The sequence below is a fragment of the Lethenteron reissneri genome, chromosome 31 (genome assembly GCF_015708825.2).
Source record: "Lethenteron reissneri isolate LAM-NWPU_2019-01 chromosome 31, ASM1570882v1, whole genome shotgun sequence".
Classification (NCBI taxonomy): Eukaryota; Metazoa; Chordata; class Hyperoartia; order Petromyzontiformes; family Petromyzontidae; genus Lethenteron; species Lethenteron reissneri.
This window is the reverse complement of record NC_083809.1, coordinates 10322897-10346070: the sequence shown is the minus strand read 5'-3', so window position 1 is coordinate 10346070 and position 23174 is coordinate 10322897. Positions and strand designations below refer to the sequence as shown.

Sequence of the window (23174 nt, the reverse complement as noted above, 5' to 3'; positions counted from 1 at the left end):
GGGAGAAAAATGAGAAAGAGTATTCACTTTCTCTGGTCTTTGCACATTCGCAAGAACAATACGTTTTATTGTGCCCCCTTTGGGTTACCAGTAGCAATGTAATGGTTAATTTTTACTTTTGGCACAGTGTTTTTCATCTTTGAGAATATCAGTTATGGCACAAGATGGAGGCGAAATACGTGGGTGCGTCGTTTGGAATGGAATGCCTGTGGGATTGCAAGTGCTATCGAGGCTCATAGACGCAATACGACTCGTGATTCCTGGAAGCATTGTAGTAAGAGTTGTCTGTGTAAGCCTTGTGCCGTTGCCAGCAGCTCCTAGAAGGGAGAACATCTTCGTTCTGTTTTTTTTTTTCCCCTGGCGTAAATTAATTGGGGCAAATTAGCAATGTTTAAAAACAGCCGATGTATATATTTTTGACGAAACTACTGAAACCATTCGCCCGTGCCATTAGCCCTTTTCCAGCGCGTGCGCGCGTATCCTATGCGATGGGTGCACGAGGCTAACACCGCAACTCCAATGATGACACGATGCTGTGACATTTGAAATTTGGCAGGAGTTGCTATTAACACCCCAATAAAACAAGTATTATTACAGTGCACCCGGCTATATTTGCTGCAGTGCCGAGCATTGCTCGGCGATTCCCACGTGGCACGTCGAAAGCGGGTTTCTTACCGCATAGATAAGAACATTTGTTATTGCGCACTCTTATGAGTTCAGTCCATATTGAATGCACATCGATGACACAGTGAAGTAGGCTCTCTGAAACAACACTGTTTAGAGTCTGTTGCAGAACTGGCTCATACTTAGGGATGGATCCCGAACATGAGCTGGTAGCGTGTTCTAGGTCTTTGGGCCGGAGACCCCAGAAATTGCGCTGACCGTATCGTGCGCGGTTTACACGTGGGTACAGCAGGTCGCCGCGAGCCACGGTTCGTAGTCGGTTAAATTTGTGTTTACTTTAACCCGCATGTCTCGACGTAAGGCTGTACAATTAAATTAACACGCAAACAAACATGCGCTGTGTTTTTTTTCCTGCAGCTATCATGTGCTTTCTGTGTATTTGACTAACTCGGCTGTGCATCTTGGCCCCCCCGTGTCACATTATCCTGACCAGTCGCTGCGAATATATATTTTGTCACACCGTTCGAAGCATTCATATTCTGTGCCGCATTAAGCATCTGTTAGGAAATGTTCGAAATTCTGCCGGCCGAGGGCAATTACATCTGTTGTTTATCAAACCCACTCCTTTGTGCGCCTGGATGGATAAAACAAAAAGCTGCACCTGGCTGATGATGGTCAGCATTGAACTGTGTGTTTAGTAGACATGGGCTAGTACAGTTCTGGATGGTTGCTTGTCAGTGGGAAAGGGCGGCGTGCACTGTATCATTGCGTAATGGACAGTTGAATACTAGTGGGGGGGGGTGGGATGGATGGTCTGGGCACTGTATCCATTTTGCCTAAGTGCTTCATCAGCGGCCAGGGATTATTTCTATAACCACAGGTGTGATATCGCATGTACGTTTGTGACAACGGAACTATTGGTGAAAAATGTGCAAAGAAGCACCGCTTGAAATTGCGCCAGGAGGCAAGAGAGTGGCACACGTGGATCAGAGAAGGAACGCTTTGTTCATTCGAACGCATGCTGCTTGCGTAGAGCTTAGCCAGTCCCAATCGCGACGTCCGTCGGCTCGGTGTAAAAGTGCGAGACGCCGTGTCAGTGTTGACAGCATGTGGCACAAGCCTCGCAAAAGTGAAATGGACGGTAAATTGAAGTGGTCTAAACAGTTGTTGAATTTTGATCGGTGGAAGAACCATTTTGATATTAGAGCCACTATTGATGAGTAGAAAAGTGGAAATGGAGCGAGCAGTAGGCGCTGGGTTTGCGGAGCCTTGCGACTCGTAGAGCATGGGAACCGATGCACCAGATGCTCTTGCTGATCCTGGCCCAAAACTGGGTCACTCTTGGTCTATCAGAGTTGGTTCCAAGCGGTTATGAAATGAAGCCTGTGTGTGTATATACAGGGAATTTCAAAAAGATTGACCCGATTTGAAATCGCTATATCTCTGCAACCACGAACCGCCCATGAATGAAACTCTTACCACTTGAAAGGGCGGGGCATAAAGTTGCAAATGATTACCGCTAGATGCCTCTCCCAGCGCACAAACAGCCCCTCGCCTCAGTCATTCGCAAGACACTCTGACTCAACGTTGGATAGACTCGGCGCTACACTCTTGGCCCCCAAGATCCCCAGACATCACACCCTGCGACTTTTTCTTGTGGGGATACGTCAAAGACCGTGTTTTTCTGCCACCATTAGCGACTAATCTGGATGACCTCAAAAACAGAATCACGGCAGCGGTGACTTCAGTGGAAGAAGACACTTTGAGAGGCGTTTGGGACGAATTCAACTATCATCTCGATGTTGTCCGTACAGCAGGTGGAGGGCACATCGACCAGTTATAAAATGGTTAGAAAAATTTGATAACTTCTTAAACCGTTTGTAACTTTTTGTGTAATTGTAACATGTTGCCATCGTGAAATATACTGCTTTGAAATTGGGTCCATCTTTTTAAACACCCTGTATTTGGAGAGCGGTAGTGTAGTGGTATGCGTGCTACGCTACAAAACCGGCGACCTGAGTTCGATTCCCGCTTACGACCACTAACACCAGTGATGAATATTTGAACTGAACTGGTCTTGGGCCTCCCCTAGGTCGTCTCAGCCTCAAATGAGTATCTGGCGTGGTGTGTAAGTATCGCCACCGGGGAGACAAACGTGGTCGGGTGTGGTGCTGGCCACCTATACCCTCGTGTACCGTGCCGGCCTTTATAGGTGCTCACTAACAGTACTTGCCCCGAAAGTCTGTTAAGGCTATACGGGGGATGTTTTTCTTCATATGTATGGGTTCAATTCCTAACCACGGCTTACATTAGTGGCGAGTAGCAGCAGAATCGGTCCTAGGCCTACCCAAGATCAACACAAAATTAAATGATTGCCTGGTGCAATGTAAAAACATTAGCACGGGGGAGACAAAGGCTGCTGTGCAGGCTTCTCGTCACACCGCCTCCTTGTGTGCCACGTGGACGTTAGCAGCACTTGGCCCAACAGTCAACAGGGCCAGAGAGAAGATCTTTGTTATGTTTTATACTGCATTTACATTTACACGTACATTATATTAGTATGCGTTTGGAGCATGCAGTGGGTCATATTAAGGTTGTGTGAGCACGTGTCAGTTACATGCTCACGAGTGGTCATCTTGCAACACAGCAGTATTTACCTAATAGGCTTGGCTGCTGATGAGACCCCGAAGGTCAAAATTGGTCCAGTTTGCCTGTTTAAACAAACACGGCTGTAAAACAAATGTCCAAAGGGCCAACAGACCAATGAACAAAAAAGTATTTTTATTTTTTAATATGCCGCGTAACGGCTTTGTGGATTCTGCCACAATGCGATGCTTTGTGTACACGTGTAAGAGTGTCGTTTGTCCGGCGAGTAAGTATGGGAAAAAAAAAATATTAAGCTGTTTCATTTCATTGTAATTGCACACAACCTCAGTATGTTTTCAAAGTCTTTTTCTGTCCCGCGTTTATGTTGTACCAGAGCCATGCATTCTTGTTTTTCTTCAGCCTACCGAGGCAAAGCGACGTGTTATTGCAGTGGGCACTCACCTGGTTTAAATAAAGAATCTGACGCACGCGTAATACCCGTTCTCTCGCTGCAAGGTCACTTGCACATATCGCGTACAGTGCTGTACATCAATGCAGAGGGATTGGTTTTGAAACGTTACGTCCAATCAATGTGTGTGGAACTTGTGAAAAAAAACGTGACCTGTGAAACGCGGCGAGCGAATTTCCATCGACAGTGGGATTGTTGTTTGTAACGCGTTTTGCGGCGCTAAATGTGTCCTCGCCGCGCACGGCGTCTTTTTGCATGTGGCTGCAGCAACGTTGGTCTGTGCTTGTTGTAAGGCTGAACGATTAATCGATTTCAAATCGAAATCGCAATTTGAAACAATGCTATTAGCAAATTGCAAAGGCTGCGATTTTTTGCGATTTTAAAAGTCCTATTACATTTTTATTGGAATTAGCTCATTATTTATTATTATAACTTTATTTATTTAACTTAACAATTGTTCTATGTTTGATTGTTCTATTTCAATTACAATATTTTAATAAGTACATGTTGGAAGCAATTCATATATTTTAAGTTCTCATCCTCGCAGTAGAATATATATAGCAGTTAATATTTTGATGGTATCACATGGTAATGCTCCATCACATGTTTTAAATCTATTACACAGTGAATATTAAATGAAGCTTGACTTTTAAAAATGTAATCGCACATCAAATCGCAATCGCAATATCTGTCAGAAATATCGCAATGAAATATTTTCCCCAAATCGTTCATCCCCAGCTTGTTGTAGCCCATGCCAAGCGGAGCAGTGAAATCGTGGCAGTGTTGACTCTGAGCTTGCTGGCAACGGAAGCTGTTCGGTAACCAACCATCTCTAGTGCAGGGTGTTTGTATAAATTTCAGCCACAGTGTATTATGTATTTCATGTTTATTACCGGCGAATATATATAGTTCAATCAATTGCTGCAAAGGGTAGTACGTGTAGAAGTTTACGATGAATGGTTATACAGCCGTTTGATGACACGTGCACTCATTTATAACACAAAACTATCATGAGCATCGTTTTGGAGACTATAAGTAGCAATATAAATAAGCAAAACTATGCCACCATCACAGATTTGTTCCTCAATGTGAAAAAAATAAACGTATTTTTACGTTGTATAATTTTTTTTAAGACTGAGAAAATGTAAGTCTTCTTTAAAAAGAAAAATAACTGCCACGAAGGGTAGTACATATTGCGTCCATGAAGGACCGTATTTGTGAAGGGGGCGTAATGTCTGCTTATATTATGCAATAATTGTTACATGCCCCTGACAGTTCAGGATAAGAGTGGAGTCGTGGTGAATGGGCTGGGTGGGCTTGGGGCTGATTACAGGTTGAACGTGCGACTGGATTATAGGCCGGAGCTTCGCCATCCAAAACATGAAATTAAACCAAAAAAACACGTGTTTGCCTTCATTGAAAATGCACTTTGTATACCGCAGGTTATGGTGATCTTAGCGCAGTTGTGGCTTCTGGCGCTGTTGTCAAGCTGTGATGGTTCTGGCGCAATCTTAGCTTGACAAAATTGGTACCCACACTTATAATACCACACAAATAGCGACGTGAAGCAGAAGAGCAGAAATGGACAGCTGATCCAGGCGATGGGAAATTTAGGGAGTTGGGGGTCACGGAGGTCGCTGATGTGCAAGTGGGAACTTTAATGCGATCGCTGAGTGTGGATGTTGACTCAGCGGGAGGGGGGAGTCGGTGACCATGTCTCCAAACGGAGGATTAAAATGAGGTTTTCTGTTTTTAACCGGTTATATGTGCGAGTGGTGAAATAGCAAAAACAGTGTCCATATCTGTTTGCCAAATACACTGGATGCGCTGTACTCGCAATATTGGCCACTTTTTTGAAAAGCGGTGATTATTTTAATTATTCAGGAAATCACCAAGTGTGGTAGAGCTGACGGCTTCCCATCGACGACATGTGCTCACAATTTAGAATTTCGTGCAACAGATGGTATTATACACTGTGTTTTACTTCCCCCTTTGACAAAAAAGTCGGGAAAAGAAAGAGACGCTTTCACGTCAGGCCTTTCTGCGAGGAGCCTCCTAAAACATCAGGACCTCATTGCGAAACCTAATTGAGCCTCGAGCAGCACGGACAGGTCACCGAGGAGTCGCAGTGACGCAAAGCCGCAAGTTTTCCCAGCCGGGCCCCCGGTGTGGCCTGGCAGCGCACCGCCCCAGCCAATGCTGAATTGACAGTTGCACTCTTCTGCAGCGATTCGCGCAGAATCGCGAGTGATCATGTTGGGTGCCGTTAAGTATTTCGGTCTTATAGGTGTTTCGTACGTGAGGCCCTTTACATTGGCAGGCATCAGTCGTGTGCAGCAGAGCTGTCTGAATATACACACCCAACAGAGCATATAGCTACAGATATAAAACGTAAAAAAAAAGTAAAATCTTCTAATTTAAGGAAATATATAATGAACGTCCACGGTTTTCTAGACAGCCTCCCACCCCGCTTCCCGTCCGCTTAGAGTCCATTAATGCAAAGCTTGACACGCAAGGGAGAGTTTGCTCCCTAGCAGGGTCCTATCCAGAGGCATTCGTAAGAGCAGGTGCGGAGGAAAGCTCATGAGGCCTGAAGGACGACGGAGCGAGCGGCTGTGCCGGGGAGAGGGCATACGTGCGAGTACGGCCTGGCACGTTCGCACCCGCTTAGCAGCCGCAGTGTAGCCGGCCACGTGGGGCCCATTTGAATGAACAGAGAGCGATGCTGTATAAGTACGTATGTTGAATTTATTTCACGCCATTCTTGCCTGTGATGCACGCATGTTACCACCGCGCTACCACCACCCCTGCCGCTCATCGTTATGATTATTATTGTATGTATGTGTAATGTAGCTCTCGGAGACACCGTCTTGTTCTTTATGTGTATTTATTATGAATACATTTCGCTGACAACGAGTAACAGCGAGTGACTAAAAACACTTGGGTCATTAAACAACTCTATTCTGAGACAACATAACCTTAGCCTCAAGACTACTCGAAGACGATGGAAACGACCCGTTCCAAGGCGACGACGGCAACGGCGATTCCCCACAACAACAGCCCCCAGGTCCAGTTCGCGCCGGCCACGCCCCTATTGCCGAACTCTCGCTCACCGCACTTGGCCCTGTCAATCTCCGCCCTTATTACACTTTACCGCTGTTGGGTCCCGTGCTTCCCCTCACGTGACCCTGTCAACGCTTGTCCCATCAATCATCCTTAGCAGTCAACTAGTACCCATGTTCCCGTGGAACCATACTGTCCCTCTATTGCCCCGTACTGTCCTTTCATCACCCACCCCCCCTCTCTTAAAAACATAGCCGTCCCCGGCTAACACGATTTTAAACCAACTTATCTTAGGCCGAACCAAACATTTAACACAATGCAACGTATAACCAATGTTCTAGGACCGAAAAAGAACAACTTACCCCTTAGAAGAACAATGCTGGTCACCAAAACAACAACAATGCCACAATCCGAACAACGTACGCAACGCAACCCCCACGATCATTACTACCACTCGGGCCCGACAGTGGGTCATATACTACAGACATCTCCTTGTAGGCATCTTGAAGCGTAGCCCTCTCCTCCTCAGGGATGGCCCAGAAACACTGCGAGGCCATCATCGTCAAGAGCCATAGGTAAAGCTCTTAACGCCTCCTCTTCCATCCAGCTGACAGACCGGTACGCTGCTCCAAACCGACGGGTGAAGGCACTCCAATCCCCCTCCACCACCGTAAATTATCTGATCAAGGGCAACCTTCATGGTTGCTCGGCGGCCCTTCGCCTCGCCGCCGGAGTTGACACCGCCTCCGCAGCCTCCTGCGCATGCTCCAAAATGGCGGCCGTCGATCGTGTCGCTTCCCGCGAAATGGCGGCCCCCGACCACGCGGTCTCCAGCACGGGAACTCCGACTGTAGGCGGCCGCTCCACCATCCTTGCGCGAATTTGCGGCTCGTCCCCGGCTGCGCCGGCTCTTGAAGTCGCCGCTCTCTTCGTCGCCACCAACTCAGCGACGGTCAAACATAGCCGATCCGCCTCCGCCACCAGGTCTTGCCACTCTTCCGTCGCAGGTGCCGCTTTCTCTGCACCCTCGGACTTCGTCACCGGGCTCCCGGCTCCCGGGGCTGCTGGGGGGACTTCTTGGTCGTCTTTCTTCTCCGTCTCTGAAGATGCTACAGGTGGGTTCTTACTCTTTCCTTTCTTCGGCATTTTACAATAGCCACTTCTGACACCACTGTAATGTAGCTCTCAGAAACACGATCTTGTTTTTTATGTATATTTATTATGAATAAATTACGCTGACAACTTAACGAGTAACCGCGAGTGACTATATACACTTGGGTCATTAAACAACTCAATTCTGAGACTACATAACCTTAGCCTCAAGACTACTCCAAGACGATGGAGACGACCTGTTCCAAGGCAACGACGGCAACGGCGATTCCCCACAAAAACAGCCCCCAGGTCCAGTTCGCGCCGGCTCTTATCCCTCGCACGACCCGGCCACGCCCCTATTCCCGAACTCTCGCTCACCGCACCTGGCCCTGTCAATCTCCGCCCTTATTACACTTTACCTCACGTGACCCTGTCAACGCTTGTCCCATCAATCATCATTAGCCCGTCAATTAGTAACCATGGTCCCGGGGAACCATACTGTCCCTCTATGCCCCGAACTGTCCTTACATATGTATGTTGAACTTAATTTCGCATCTTACGTAGCCAACCGTGCTAATCGGGGGTGCGGTGGAAGGACAACAAACTAAACACACAAAGCAGATCTCAAGAAATTAGTTTTCAATCTAGATTTGAAAGTGCATAGCTCCAGTTGCTTCCTAATATCGGAAGGGAGGGCATTCCAGACGACCGCAGAAGCGCATATGAAATCATGTGATGTGGTTCGATAGCTAGCTATTCATGGGGGACGGACACAAGCCTTGCATTCTTTCTCTGCATTTCGCAACTGCATCAAGATTCCAAAATGTCTTACGGCTCTGAGTTTCATACCATAGAGTTGTATGTGTGCATGCTGTATGAATACCTGCATTTGCAAATCTTGCATTTTGTTAGGTGGTTAAAGATGCTTTGATCCGTCATTTAGAAATGATTCAATACGTGCTTTGAATCATGTGCGTAATCTTGGTTTCAACTCCTGGTTGGAGGTTGCCTCAGTGCTTGAGAAAATGTAGTTATGTTTTTATTTATTTCATAATGAGAATATTTATACTGGAGGAATCCGATGAGCTATCAAGCTCTTTTTACAGATGTCCAGTAGATGTCATACCTCTGGGGCAGTTGAAATTAGTTCTACTTTGTGGGGAAGTCAGTTGTGGTTGTCCTCTGAGTAGAATGTCAATACTCAGCTCAGGACTGTAAACTTTGTAAAACTGGTAAACTCAACTAATGATTAAACAATGTGCACCTTGAAAGTCTTTTTGTTTTCCTTTCTCCTGGTGTATCCCTCCAGTACAACCACCACACCTAAGTTTTTACTGGCATCCATAAACGCATAAAACTACTTTAGTCTTAATGCGGATTTTTCAGATGCTTCACTTTCGAAATAGTATTTCAATAATGAAGCAGTGTGCTAAGGTCATGCCATATTGTGTAACCCATATTTTTTATGTTTTTATAAGAACTTTGTCCACATCAAACGTGCCTCATTTTCGCCATATTAATCACCTCCTGGAGCTGTATGTTGCCACATGAAAGCTTACGGATTGGAGTAACCAAGGGTGTTCTGAAGATCAATACAGTATTTTCTTTTGGGATTTGTGCTCTATTTTTGATATCCTATTCCATATAAGCAATCCCATTGCAACATCAAAACAAGCTTCAATGAGTGTAGCAACAACAACAACATAAAAAGATGAAATCAGAAGTGCTACTTGGGGGAAAATACAGCCTCTAAAAGTGCATCAATACAGGGCACTTATTGGGTAGAAGGGCCCTCTCAAAAACGAATGTAACTTGCACAGGAAGGCTGAGCTGATAGTTTTGTGGGCAATTCTATGACTTTAAGCAAATCCGAATGGACTGTGCACTTTGGAATCTGAACCTTTAAGTCCATTATCATGTATAACTGCGGTGCTAACTTTAATCCTGAATTCTCCAAAGCGAGTGAAAACACGGGCTCTTGCCATTGAGTTTTGAAAGAGCAAAAACGCGCATCTCGATTCAAATAAAAGCATAGATTTTTTTGAGAAATGCAATATAACGATTGTTTCTGATTATATTTTTTACTCGCCTTTTGTCCGTCCAAGGACGGGTGTATTTCAGTAAATCTGAAACTTGCAAGCGAACGCAGACCGCGACGTGATATTCATTGCATCAATTCGCGTGCAATTTTTAAGGCCGTGGTGACACAGACTTATTTCATGTTAAGGTTATAATCCTTTGTTCATCATGATGTCTTTTTTACTTCTATGTCTCAACAGCGTTACAGAGATTGCTTGACGTGAGGGTTCTGCCTTTGTAGTGAGGGTTGTAAGTTGACGCTGAGGAGGGGGGAGGAGGCGCTTCGTGACCCCCCCCCCCCATGTGGAGTGAAGTCACCTGCTCATGATTATTAATGAGGGGGGATCCATGTTGAGGACGTCACCTGTTCACGATTATTAATGAGGGGGGGCTGGCCGACGTGGAGTGATGTCACACACGGGACATATACATTATTGGCTCATTATAGTAGTAAATGCTTGGTTCTGAGACGTGTTTTAAATCCTGGATTTAGTGTTTTGGGCTCAGTAGACTTTGCACGCTGAGCACTCCGCTCCGCTGTCTGTAAGGGAGTGTGACGGCTTCAAGCAGTGGCTTTGTGCAGCTAAACTTAGAGAAATATAATTTTACCAAAGAGGGCGCCACGGTGGCAAGATGTTACGACCTCGCCCGGTATACAGGAGATCTTGGGTTCGATTCCGACCCTGGCGCCTGTATATTTGGAGTCTGTGTGTTCTCCCCATTGTCGTGTGGATTTTTCTCCGGGTCCTCCGGTTTTTCCTTCCACATTTACAATCAACATCACGCCTTTAGAGTATGTGGCTGCTATACAGGTCCACATGATAAGCCACTTCGTTGAGCTATAATTTGTGGCCAGGTCACTTTTGAAAAAAAATCAATATAGCTTGGTGGGATTAGATTCACCAATCTATTTTTGTTGTTGTCTCATTCTTGCCGTCTCATTCGTATAACGTTATCTCATAAGTTTGTTTGCTTCATCTGGATCATTACCACACAAATTAAGACTGTGTATAATTTGCATGAATCATAAACAGTGTGTTAATGAATGTAAGTGATTTTCTGCGCAACTGAGCATTTGGGAGGTACACTCATCTCCCTGTTCCCAAAGGCATACGTATTTATGTGCAGGTCTTTTTACGTGTCACAAAACCCATTTACGACTGCCAATGGCATTATGTAACAATGAAACTATGTAACGTGGGATGCTACAACAGTCTTACGATTGAATTGTGCAAGTTCTCCTGAAGGAGCAGGCACTGTTTAATTTATTGCCGTCCGCCCGTTCACCTGGCCATTACAGTCGAAAAAAGAGAGGTGTTTTTAATGGACCTCGCTCAGCCACTTTGCTCCGTTTTTGCCGTGAACTCTGGTCACTCGCCAGGGGGAAGAGCGAAAGGGGGTCCCTTGAGCATACCCCAGGCACCCCGGTGGCCCCTAGTAGGTGCCCATGGAAACCCGCAGAGGCTTTGCATCATTGTGCACTACCACCTCCCATTCTTTCGTAAGAATTGCACTTGGTGAATTGCCGGCAATGCAGTGGCCTCGTTTATCCATCTTTACACCTAAGTGTACCTACCGCTTGCGCTGACCTTTGCGCTTGCATCCTCCATCCACTGTTTGTCTTTGTTGCCGCACCAGCAACCTGTGATATTTAATTTGGATCGCGTTTCAATTCCTACCGCTCGACTTCTACCTTTGCCTTGTAATCCATTGAAAGCTTTTTGCTTGGCCATTCATCTTAGGCAGCGGGAATTTGCAGAAGCAAAACTTTGTCTGACAAGTTTTCTGCTCCGTTTTGAGCAGAGTCATTCCATAAATTGTGCAAGAGGAAATGTTACATGTCACAGCTGAAACATAATCTGCCAGGTTAGTTTTATTTCATAATAAAGAAATGACTGGAGTCTCATTGAAGGCGGTTCAGAGTTTTCCTAAGTTGCTTTTGGGCCAGCCCATAGTTTAGCTTTTTCTGGGTAATTTCCCCTCTTCAAAAAATACACTACTGCAGAACATGGCTATACACTTATTAAATAGCCACATTTTAATAGTTAACCTTACTTTAACAGGCACACAATCATGATAGAACGAAGCATTCGAAGCATAAAAAAAAACAAGTTTAAAGGGGAAAAAACGTAAATCTTATCATGGTTAATACGGCTGTGTGCTGGCCAATTGTATAATCTGAATCTATAAATGTTTTAAGATGTTGGAAGTGTAGCATTGTTTATTTTTATGACAGCACCCGAGCGTGAGACTGTCACAAGCCTCTTGCGGTCCGTTTCCCGGATGAGGCGCTTGCAACACGCTCACCCAGGGGCGTTCACTTGAGTAACTCTCATTGAGAAGTATTATTATTAGCAGTGAAGGCAACAAGACGGTGTTGCAGCTGGTGATCTCTCGTTCTGCTCGGTGATTCGTGAGTTATGAACCGCTAAACGGTTGCCTGTCAAACAGCATGTTCTGGCCCCCTGACGGATTTGTGTCTTATGAACGTTATGGCAACCTTAGCTTTTTGTGTCGATGATTTGTACATGTATGCCTTGTTTGTAAGTATACATCAAGAATTAACATTTCTCAGCATGTGGGAATGCTATTAAATTACAGTTTTTTTTTGCTAAATATAATTAACCAATAATTGCAAACATAGAAAAAAACTAGACTTGAAAATGTACACATAATTAAAGCAAATTCACGTCCCAAGTTTACAAATGCGGCGGGCACCATACATTCATTCATAGGCAAGAAGGCAACTATGCTTTGTGTGCACTCCTATGCTTTAAAACATTTTTATTTCCGCTCTCGTAAAAGAGCTAGAAACCTAATTGTGCAACCGCGCATGAATGGGTCACCCGCAGCCATTTACCAGAATTCACGAGATTTCGTAATCTGCTCACCGATCTACACGACTGCCATGCCCCCACCAGCATTGCTTAAAACATTCTAAATCCACGTCGGGGTTACGGGCTTTGCAGTGTGAATATGGGATAAGAATGTGAACCGGTAGGCGGAGAATAATCGGCATTAATGTTTTTTTTTTGCCCGAGTGTGGGTTTTTTTCTCTCCCTCCTCTGGAAGCCTCTTTTGGTTGACTTGCGCTGATCTGAGTCGAGTCGCGTCACAGGATTGTTTGAGTGCGAGGTGGCGGGCGATGGGGGGGGAAGAAAATCGTGACATTATAGGCACCCGCCGCCGGTATAAATAGAGGAGGAGGGAGGGGGGGGCAGTGTTTAAATGTTTTGATGTGTGTGCAAGAAAATGTGCGCAGCGGGGGTTGTGCGATTTGCATTGACGTAAGGAGGCAGCTTTGGCGTGTAGGCGGGGGCCTCTCCTCCTCCTCCTCTCCTCTCTCTCTTCGGCGCCGGGGCTTGTTGCGAGGGGCGATCTCGCCACGGACCTGGGCCGCGAGTAAAATCAACAACAAGAAAGCAGCGGCGATGTTTGGAGGAGAAGGCGTGGGGGGGTGGTGGTGTTCGTGAGTGGGGGGGGGGTTTTTAGTTATCGCGGCGAGGCCAGAGCCGTTTTTGGGGGTTTTTTTTCCGCCGTCAAAAAAGATCGGCGATGAGCGGGGATAGATTGAGGCGAGGATTAAAAGACGAAGACGAAGAAAAAACAGCGCGTTGAAAGAGCGAAGCGAAGCCAAGCATCAGCGTCTCGTTGACTTTGGCGTACAAAGGGAAATCGCCTTGAAACGCCGTCGCTTGGTATGTACTGCGTGCGTGGAATTCTTATTTATTTATATAAAAAGCAATACATTCCGCGTCGTGCTATATTTAAACTTCGCAAATGGTCTACAGTTGTAAAAAGGGGTTTCCAACGTCCAGATGAATTTTAATACGAGCCATTGGGTTTTATTAAACGACAATAACAACACCACCACCACCACTCCCCGTCGCCTCGTGCGTCCGCGCGCTTCCTCGACGGCGCGGAGCGCACAGCGCGACGGTCGCTTCGCTCGGCTCCGTGGGGGGGGGGGCAGTGCAGGCTGCTCACAGCTCTCATCACCCGAGCCCCCCACGGTGTGTGTGTGGGGGGGGGGGGGCAGTGCAGGCAGCTCACAGCTCTCATCACCCGAGCCCCCCACGGTGTGTGTAGTGGGGGGGGGGCAGTGCAGGCTGCTCACAGCGCTCATCAGCCGAGCCCCCCACGGTGTGTGTAGTGGGGGGGGGGGCAGTGCAGGCTGCTCACAGCGCTCATCAGCCGAGCCCCCCACGGTGTGTGTAGGGGGGGGGGGGCAGTGCAGGCTGCTCACAGCGCTCATCACCCGAGCCCCCCACGGTGTGTGTAGTGGAGGGGTAGCACAGTGCAGGCTGCTCACAGCTCTCATCACCCGAGCCCCCCACGGTGTGTGTGTGGGGGGGGGCAGTGCAGGCTGCTCACAGCGCTCATCACCCGAGCCCCCCACAGGGTGTAGGGGGGGGTAGCGAGCACACAGTGCAGGCTGCTCACAGCGCTCATCAGCCGAGCCCCCCACGGTGTGTGTAGGGGGGGTAGTGCAGGCTGCTCGCAGCTCTCATCAGCCGAGCCCCCCACGGTGTGTGTGTAGGGGGGGGGCACCGCCGAGCCACATTCGCACCTCATTGGCCCGCCGCACCTCACCCTCGCTCGGTGTTGTGCCCCCCCCCCCGCCAGCGTGTTGGGGTAACACGCTTAACTCGCTGGGGGTGACGGGAGGGGGGGTTACGCGGTTTATTTTGGCTCTGCGGCAAACTCTGGGGAGCGGTGGTGGTGGGGGGGGTGCAGCGGTGGTGGTGGGGGGGGGGCAGGGGTGGTGGGGGCGGGGCTGGTGGGGGGGGCAGGGATGGTGGTGGGGGGGCAGGGGTGGTGGGGGGGGGCAGGGATGGTGGTGGGGGGCAGGGGTGGTGGGGGGGCAGGGGTGGTGGGGGGGCAGGGGTGGTGGGGGGGGGCAGCGTTGGCCCCGCTCGCGCCGGTCCCCAGCCCATTTCTCGGGGCAGATTCGGGTCATCACGGTGGGTCTCGTTCGCCACGTGCGCGCTCGAACCACCCTAATTCCGTGTGTTTTCTGATTTTACATTTTTTTTAAATGCGGCCGGGCCACGTATCTCCATCGTGTGGAATCGTCGATGCCTATAACCTATCTACCTACCTCGCTACCTCGTCGCCACAATGCAGACGTTACTTTTGCGGCGAAACGGCTCCTTCCGCCTGCCACGTAACACCGCTGCATCTCCATGTCTGTAAATACGCAAAGCCTGTTCTTCTCAAGGCCAGCGTATGTATGCGAGCTCGGGAACGTGGGCTTCATATGCAATGACCCTTATGCCGTCTACTTTAAGATCTTCTCCACTGAAATTATCCAAGTGACTGAACAGTTTAAACCGTGTGCACGACTGTGCATTATCCCGGGTTTTGAGTTGCGCTGGATGTAACAATACTTTCGCTGGATATAACAATACTGAACTTATCCGCGTGCCGTTCATTGCAAACACGTGCAATTAATGAATGTAAAAACCCCAAAACATTGGGGGCAGATATACGTAATGCGCGCGTTGCAGGTAATGAATGGCTTTAGCAAATAACGCGTGTGTGTTCTTTTAAACGTATGCACATGCCACGAAACGGCCACTTGGGACCATTTTCATGTTGGCGCAATAAATCCCGTCGGGCAGCTTGTACAGTTCACACAGCAACTCGGCATCAGGCAAGACGTGTGTTTTGACATCCGTGAAAATCAGTAGCTTAGCAGACGAAGTCTACGTGCTTTGTCAGGTTCGCAGGTTTCAATTGGGCTCGATTTATATTTTGTGTGAATTATTCAAAAATGGTATTGTTGATGAAAAAGCAATTACAGCAACCAATGGAAAGGGACTGCAGGAAATGATAGAATCACTTAATAAAGAAGGCTGCGAGGTCGGGCTTGAGATAAATACTGTATAAAACAAAGAAATAGTCTCAGACATAAAGTTAACCAAACAATTTAAGGTATCTATTGGACGGACACAGCTGGAAGACCAGGATCAACATTCTCAAAGAGACACGAGAGCACGTTGGATTTCCTTTGCAAAATTGAGCTTTTAATAATGAAAAGCAACGTAGCCATTATGCTTCAGGAGGGACGTTTTAACCATTGTACATTGCCTGCTTATGACCGTGTGGATCAGAAACGTTGACAACGAAAACGGAACAAAGGTTGAAAAGTCTGCAAGGAAGAATGGGGAGATGCATGCAGGGAGCACGTGGCATCTAGAATACAAACGAGTTGAAAATGTCACACTAAAGCAGAGTCGGTGGGCTTGAGCCGGACACATCTCAGCGGTCGAGACGAATAATGGAATGGCAGCCAAAGGGTGAAACATGTCTGAGGGTATGTTCTTTGTGGAGATGGAGCAATGAAATCAGCTCGCATGCAACGGCTAAATGGATTTTTGCATTATGGGCCTGTGGGAGATGGTGGTGTTTTGTGTGTGAGGGGGGGGGGGGGGGTGGAGGCCTTCATCTACCAGTGGATAGATCACGGCTGATCGTGAAGATGATGCTCAAATCTTTCTTACTCCTTCACACACACGTGCATCGTCAGCCTTTGCCAATCTTCTTCTGACTTACTGCAGGAGGTGTTTCTCGCAAACAGTCGCTCTACTGGTGCCTTAACGAGCAGCCAATAACCAAGAGACATTCTTTCTCGGCTGATATAAAATAGCAATGCTGAACTATGAGCACGAAGCAAATCTACACATGTGCCTCCAAGCTCGTGTTGGCGGTGTTTAAAATTAATGTAATTGATTGGTAGATTAACTTGAAACGTGACAATATCTGTTTGACTTTGGAACTGCACGCTGGGTGAAAAGCACACCATATTTATCTTAATTGGTATTACGAATGTGTGCCTGCACATGATAAAAAAAGATATACTTAGATTGTGAGTGCATGGAAATGATAATTATGTGTGTAAGGTACCCTAGAAACCGCAGCACACTAAATGAAGGCATTCACATTAATTTGGCGGTCATACTTGCATGTGTATGCCGGTAGACACATGTATGTATGTTGAACTTCTTTCGCACCGTACATAGTCAACCGTGCTAATCGGAGGTGTGGGGGAAGGCCAACAAACTAAACACAAAGCAGAATAACTGTAGTTGCCCTCTGTGCTGATTGATCTTAAGGGCAAGTTATGCATTTTTACAATTTTCACCCAAGTTTTAATGCCCACCTTGAGATTTCCTTCACTTTGCTTTTCCATTCGCAAAAAACATTGGCGCTGCTCATGCAATTTCTGCAGTGTACAGATGGTGACTCGCCGCTTTTATTTGAGCTGCGTGCTCTTAAAATTATAATTATTTGAGTGCATTTTTCTCCAATGCTTGTTAGATGTTTAATTATTTAAACCGTATATGTATACAGCTCCAGAGGAAGGTTAAAAAAGTACATGGATAAAAGCAATTCTTACTTGGAGATGTCAGTCTGTTCCTTGCTCGATTATTAGTGTTATGTTTTTCCCCTAAATAAATTACACTTGGGTCAATTGACAAAAGCTGTAATCTATATATATAAAATCGTTCATGTCTGTCTGTCTGTGTGTGTGTGTATTTCGGCCCATACGCACTTTCATTGGACGGCGGTTGCCCCTGGCAACGGCTAGCCACGCCTTTGCCGCTTTCATTGGACCTGGCAACGGCTAGCGACGCCTTCGCCAAGGGCTGCAGTTTCATTGGACGGCGGTTGCCCCTGCCAACGGCTAGCCACGCCTTCGCCACTTTCATAAGCTCCGTATTTAATTAAATAATAGCCATTACACAGTATTGTTGGAGCGCTGAGGGGGGGGGGGAAGGAACGCCACCCGTACCCTGCCTCTTCCAAGCCGACAATTTTAGGCGAGGCCGCAGGCTTTGCACGCTACTAGGCCTCGACACCCACCACGCCACTCTGAGGTAAATTCATCAAAGTTTTTCCTACTCTTCACTACACCCCCACCACAATGTGTGCTATTAATATTACTTTTAAACCCAACGCGCCAACAATCGATTACTTTAATGTTCACTGTACAAATACTCATTAAGCTGGGTGAGCGTACTGCCAGTCTATCATGTACACTGTAGCCTGCTTATTAAGCTCGGTGAGCGTACTGGCACTCTATCATGTACACTCTAGCCTGCTTATGAAGCTGACTGCGTGTACTGGCAGTCTATAATGTGGACTGTAGCCTGGTTATTATAATCGATTCTTTATATGTTCTTTGTACAAACAGTCATTAAGCTGCTTGAGCGACCCCAGTTCGATTCCAACTCACGCCCACCACCGCTGACGATTATTTGAAACGGACCTGGCCCTCCCCTAGGTCCACTCAGCCTCAAACGCGTAACTGCTGTCGTGTGTGAACATCGTCACTGGGGAGACAAAGGCGGCGGGGCATCGTGGATCCAAGTCCCGGGCGAAGCCGGGTCATGTGTATGTGTGTTTGTGTTTATGTGTATGTCTGTGTGTCTCTATGTATGTGTGTATGTATGTGTATGTATGTGTTTGTGTGTATGTGTGTGTGTATGTATGTGGGTTTTTTTTATGTCTTTATGTGTATGTCTGCGTGTCTCTATGTATGTGTGTATGTACGTGTGTGCATGTGTTTGTGTGTATGTATGTGTGTGTCTATGTATGTGTGTGTATGTGTTTTTGTGTATGTATGTGTGTGTATGTATGTGTGTTATGTGTCTGTCTGTGTCTGCATGTATGTGTGTGTGTATTGTGTATGTGTTTGTGTGCATGTATGTGTGTGTTTGTGTGTATGTGTATGTCTGTGTGTATGTGTTTGTGTGTATGTGTGTGTATGTGTTTGTATGTGTTTGTGTGTTTACGCTCGCATTACACAAATGTGTTGCTGGTCTAAGGCGTTCCTCGCACAGCATTGCCGCTTTATTATTTCAGTCGTTTACTGCCTTACGCACCCTGAAAGTCGTGTGTGTCTGCAGCAAGCGCGTGTATGTGTACCTATGGACGCGCGCGCGTGTGTTGTGTAGGGGGAACGGTAGTGTAGTGCTTAGCGTGCTGTCTGTGTCTGTATGTGTGTGTGTGTCTGTCTGTGTCTGTCTGTGTGTGTCTGCGTGTGTCTGTGTGTGTGTCTGTGTGTGTGCGTGTGTGGTGTGTGGGGAGCGGTAGTGTAGTGCTTAGCGTGCTGTCTGTGTGTGTGTGTGTCTGTCTGTGTCTGTCTGTGTGTGTCTGCGTGTGTCTGTGTGTGTGTCTGTGCGTGTGTGGTGTGTGAGGAGCGGTGGGTGTAGTGCTTAACGCTACGCTGCGCTACCAACCCGGCGAACCCAGTTCCATTCCCGCTCACGGCCACCACCGGTGACGATTATTTGAACCTCCCCTAGGTCCACTCAGCCTCAAACGAGTAACTGGTGTGGCGTATTAACATCGGCACTTGGGAGACAAAGGCGGCTGGGCGTGGTAGATCCAAGTCCCAGGCGAAGCCGGGTCATGTGTATGTGTTTATGTGTATGTCTGTGTGTCTGTATGCATGTGTGTTTGTATGTGTGTGTATGTGTTTGTGTGTATGTCTGTGTGTGTATGTATGTCGGTTTTGCCGCCGTGGTGGATCCAAGTCCCGGGCGAAGCCGGGTCATGTGTATGTGTTTATGTGTATGTCTGTGTGTCTGTATGCATGTGTGTATGTATGTGTGTGTATGTGTTTGTGTGTATGTCTGTGTGTGTATGTATGTCGGTTTTGCCGCCGTGGTGGATCCAAGTCCCGGGCGAAGCCGGGTCATGTGTATGTGTGTATGTGTTTATGTGTATGTCTGTGTGTCTGTATGCATGTGTGTATGTATGTGTGTGCATGTGTTTGTGTGTATGTATGTGTGTGTGTATGTATGTGGGTTTTTTTGTATGTGTTTATGTGTATGTCTGCGTGCCTGTATGTATGTGTGTATGTACGTCTGTGGATGTGTTCGTGTGTATGTATGTGTGTGTCTATGTATGTGTGTGTATGTGTTTCTGTGTTTGTATGTGTGTGTATGTATGTGTGTTATGTGTCTGTCTGTGTGTCTGCATGTATGTGTGTGTGTATTGTGTATGTGTTTGTGTGTGTTTGTGTGTTTACGCTCGCATTACACAAATGTATAATGCGGGTCTAAGGCATTCCTTACACAGCATTGCCGCTTTATTATTTCAGTCGTTTACTGCCGTATGCACCCTGAAAGTCGTGTGTGTCTGCAGCAAGCGCGTGTATGTGTACCTATGGACGCGCGCGCGTGTGTTGTGTAGGGGGAACGGTAGTGTAGTGCTTAGCGTGCTGCCTGTGTGTGTGTGTCTGTGTGTGTGTGTCTGTGTGTGTGTCTGTGTGTGTGTCTGTGTGTGTGCGTGTGTGGTGTGTGGGGAGCGGTAGTGTAGTGGTTAGCGTGCTGTCTGTGTGTGTGTTTCTGTCTGTGTGTGTCTGCGTGTGTCTGTGTGTGTGTCTGTGTGTGTGTCTGTGCGTGTGTGGTGTGTGAAGAGCGGTGGGTGTAGTGCTTAACGCTACGCTGCGCTACCAACCCGGCAAACCCAGTTCGATTCCCGCTCACGGCCACCACCGGTGACGATTATTTGAACCTCCCCTAGGTCGACTCTGCCTCAAACGAGTAACTTAACTACTGTAGCGTATTAACATCGCCACTGGGGAGACAAAGGCGGCCGGCCGTGGTAGATACAAGTCCCGGGCGAAGCCGGGTAGTACAGCTAGTCTATATATATAAAATCGTTCATGTCTGTCTGTCTGTGTGTGTGTGTGTGTATTTCGGCCCATACGCACTTTCATTGGACGGCGGTTGCCCCTGGCAACGGCTAGCCACGCCTTCGCCGCTTTCATTGGACCTGGCAACGGCTAGCGACGCCTTCGCCAAGGGCTGCAGTTTCATTGGACGGCGGTTGCCCCTGCCAACGGCTAGCCACGCCTTCGCCACTTTCATAAGCTCCGTATTTAATTAAATAATAGCCATTACACAGTATTGTTGGAGCGCTGAGGGGGGGGGAAGGAACGCCACCCGTACCCTGCCTCTTCCAAGCCGACAATTTTAGGCGAGGCCGCAGGCTTTGCACGCTACTAGGCCTCGACACCCACCACGCCACTCTGAGGTAAATTCATCAAAGTTTTTCCTACTCTTCACTACACCCCCACCACAATGTGTGCTATTAATATTACTTTTAAACCCAACGCGCCAACAATCGATTACTTTAATGTTCACTGTACAAATACTCATTAAGCTGGGTGAGCGTACTGCCAGTCTATCATGTACACTGTAGCCTGCTTATTAAGCTCGGTGAGCGTACTGGCACTCTATCATGTACACTCTAGCCTGCTTATGAAGCTGACTGCGTGTACTGGCAGTCTATAATGTGGACTGTAGCCTGGTTATTATAATCGATTCTTTATATGTTCTTTGTACAAACAGTCATTAAGCTGCTTGAGCGACCCCAGTTCGATTCCAACTCACGCCCACCACCGCTGACGATTATTTGAAACGGACCTGGCCCTCCCCTAGGTCCACTCAGCCTCAAACGCGTAACTGCTGTCGTGTGTGAACATCGTCACTGGGGAGACAAAGGCGGCGGGGCATCGTGGATCCAAGTCCCGGGCGAAGCCGGGTCATGTGTATGTGTGTTTGTGTTTATGTGTATGTCTGTGTGTCTCTATGTATGTGTGTATGTATGTGTATGTATGTGTTTGTGTGTATGTGTGTGTGTATGTATGTGGGTTTTTTTTATGTCTTTATGTGTATGTCTGCGTGTCTCTATGTATGTGTGTATGTACGTGTGTGCATGTGTTTGTGTGTATGTATGTGTGTGTCTATGTATGTGTGTGTATGTGTTTTTGTGTATGTATGTGTGTGTATGTATGTGTGTTATGTGTCTGTCTGTGTCTGCATGTATGTGTGTGTGTATTGTGTATGTGTTTGTGTGCATGTATGTGTGTGTTTGTGTGTATGTGTATGTCTGTGTGTATGTGTTTGTGTGTATGTGTGTGTATGTGTTTGTATGTGTTTGTGTGTTTACGCTCGCATTACACAAATGTGTTGCTGGTCTAAGGCGTTCCTCGCACAGCATTGCCGCTTTATTATTTCAGTCGTTTACTGCCTTACGCACCCTGAAAGTCGTGTGTGTCTGCAGCAAGCGCGTGTATGTGTACCTATGGACGCGCGCGCGTGTGTTGTGTAGGGGGAACGGTAGTGTAGTGCTTAGCGTGCTGTCTGTGTCTGTATGTGTGTGTGTGTCTGTCTGTGTCTGTCTGTGTGTGTCTGCGTGTGTCTGTGTGTGTGTCTGTGTGTGTGCGTGTGTGGTGTGTGGGGAGCGGTAGTGTAGTGCTTAGCGTGCTGTCTGTGTGTGTGTGTGTCTGTCTGTGTCTGTCTGTGTGTGTCTGCGTGTGTCTGTGTGTGTGTCTGTGCGTGTGTGGTGTGTGAGGAGCGGTGGGTGTAGTGCTTAACGCTACGCTGCGCTACCAACCCGGCGAACCCAGTTCCATTCCCGCTCACGGCCACCACCGGTGACGATTATTTGAACCTCCCCTAGGTCCACTCAGCCTCAAACGAGTAACTGGTGTGGCGTATTAACATCGGCACTTGGGAGACAAAGGCGGCTGGGCGTGGTAGATCCAAGTCCCAGGCGAAGCCGGGTCATGTGTATGTGTTTATGTGTATGTCTGTGTGTCTGTATGCATGTGTGTTTGTATGTGTGTGTATGTGTTTGTGTGTATGTCTGTGTGTGTATGTATGTCGGTTTTGCCGCCGTGGTGGATCCAAGTCCCGGGCGAAGCCGGGTCATGTGTATGTGTTTATGTGTATGTCTGTGTGTCTGTATGCATGTGTGTATGTATGTGTGTGTATGTGTTTGTGTGTATGTCTGTGTGTGTATGTATGTCGGTTTTGCCGCCGTGGTGGATCCAAGTCCCGGGCGAAGCCGGGTCATGTGTATGTGTGTATGTGTTTATGTGTATGTCTGTGTGTCTGTATGCATGTGTGTATGTATGTGTGTGCATGTGTTTGTGTGTATGTATGTGTGTGTGTATGTATGTGGGTTTTTTTGTATGTGTTTATGTGTATGTCTGCGTGCCTGTATGTATGTGTGTATGTACGTCTGTGGATGTGTTCGTGTGTATGTATGTGTGTGTCTATGTATGTGTGTGTATGTGTTTCTGTGTTTGTATGTGTGTGTATGTATGTGTGTTATGTGTCTGTCTGTGTGTCTGCATGTATGTGTGTGTGTATTGTGTATGTGTTTGTGTGTGTTTGTGTGTTTACGCTCGCATTACACAAATGTATAATGCGGGTCTAAGGCGTTCCTTACACAG

At 47.3% G+C, this 23174-nt stretch overlaps 1 protein-coding gene across 2 annotated transcripts in view; it reads left to right on the top strand.

The window, feature by feature from the left end:
* LOC133349778 (histone deacetylase 4-like) overlaps nt 1-23174 on the top strand; it is an 84077-nt gene that overhangs the window by 18845 nt on the left and 42058 nt on the right. Inside the window, exon 1 of one of the 2 annotated variants that reach the window (XM_061563508.1) lies at nt 13380-13611. The exons of the other annotated variant lie outside the window; for it this stretch is intronic. The gene's annotated coding sequence lies outside the window, so the exon portion shown is untranslated. Of the gene's footprint in view, nt 1-13379; nt 13612-23174 lie in introns of those variants that run through there. 2 annotated transcript variants of the gene reach the window in all.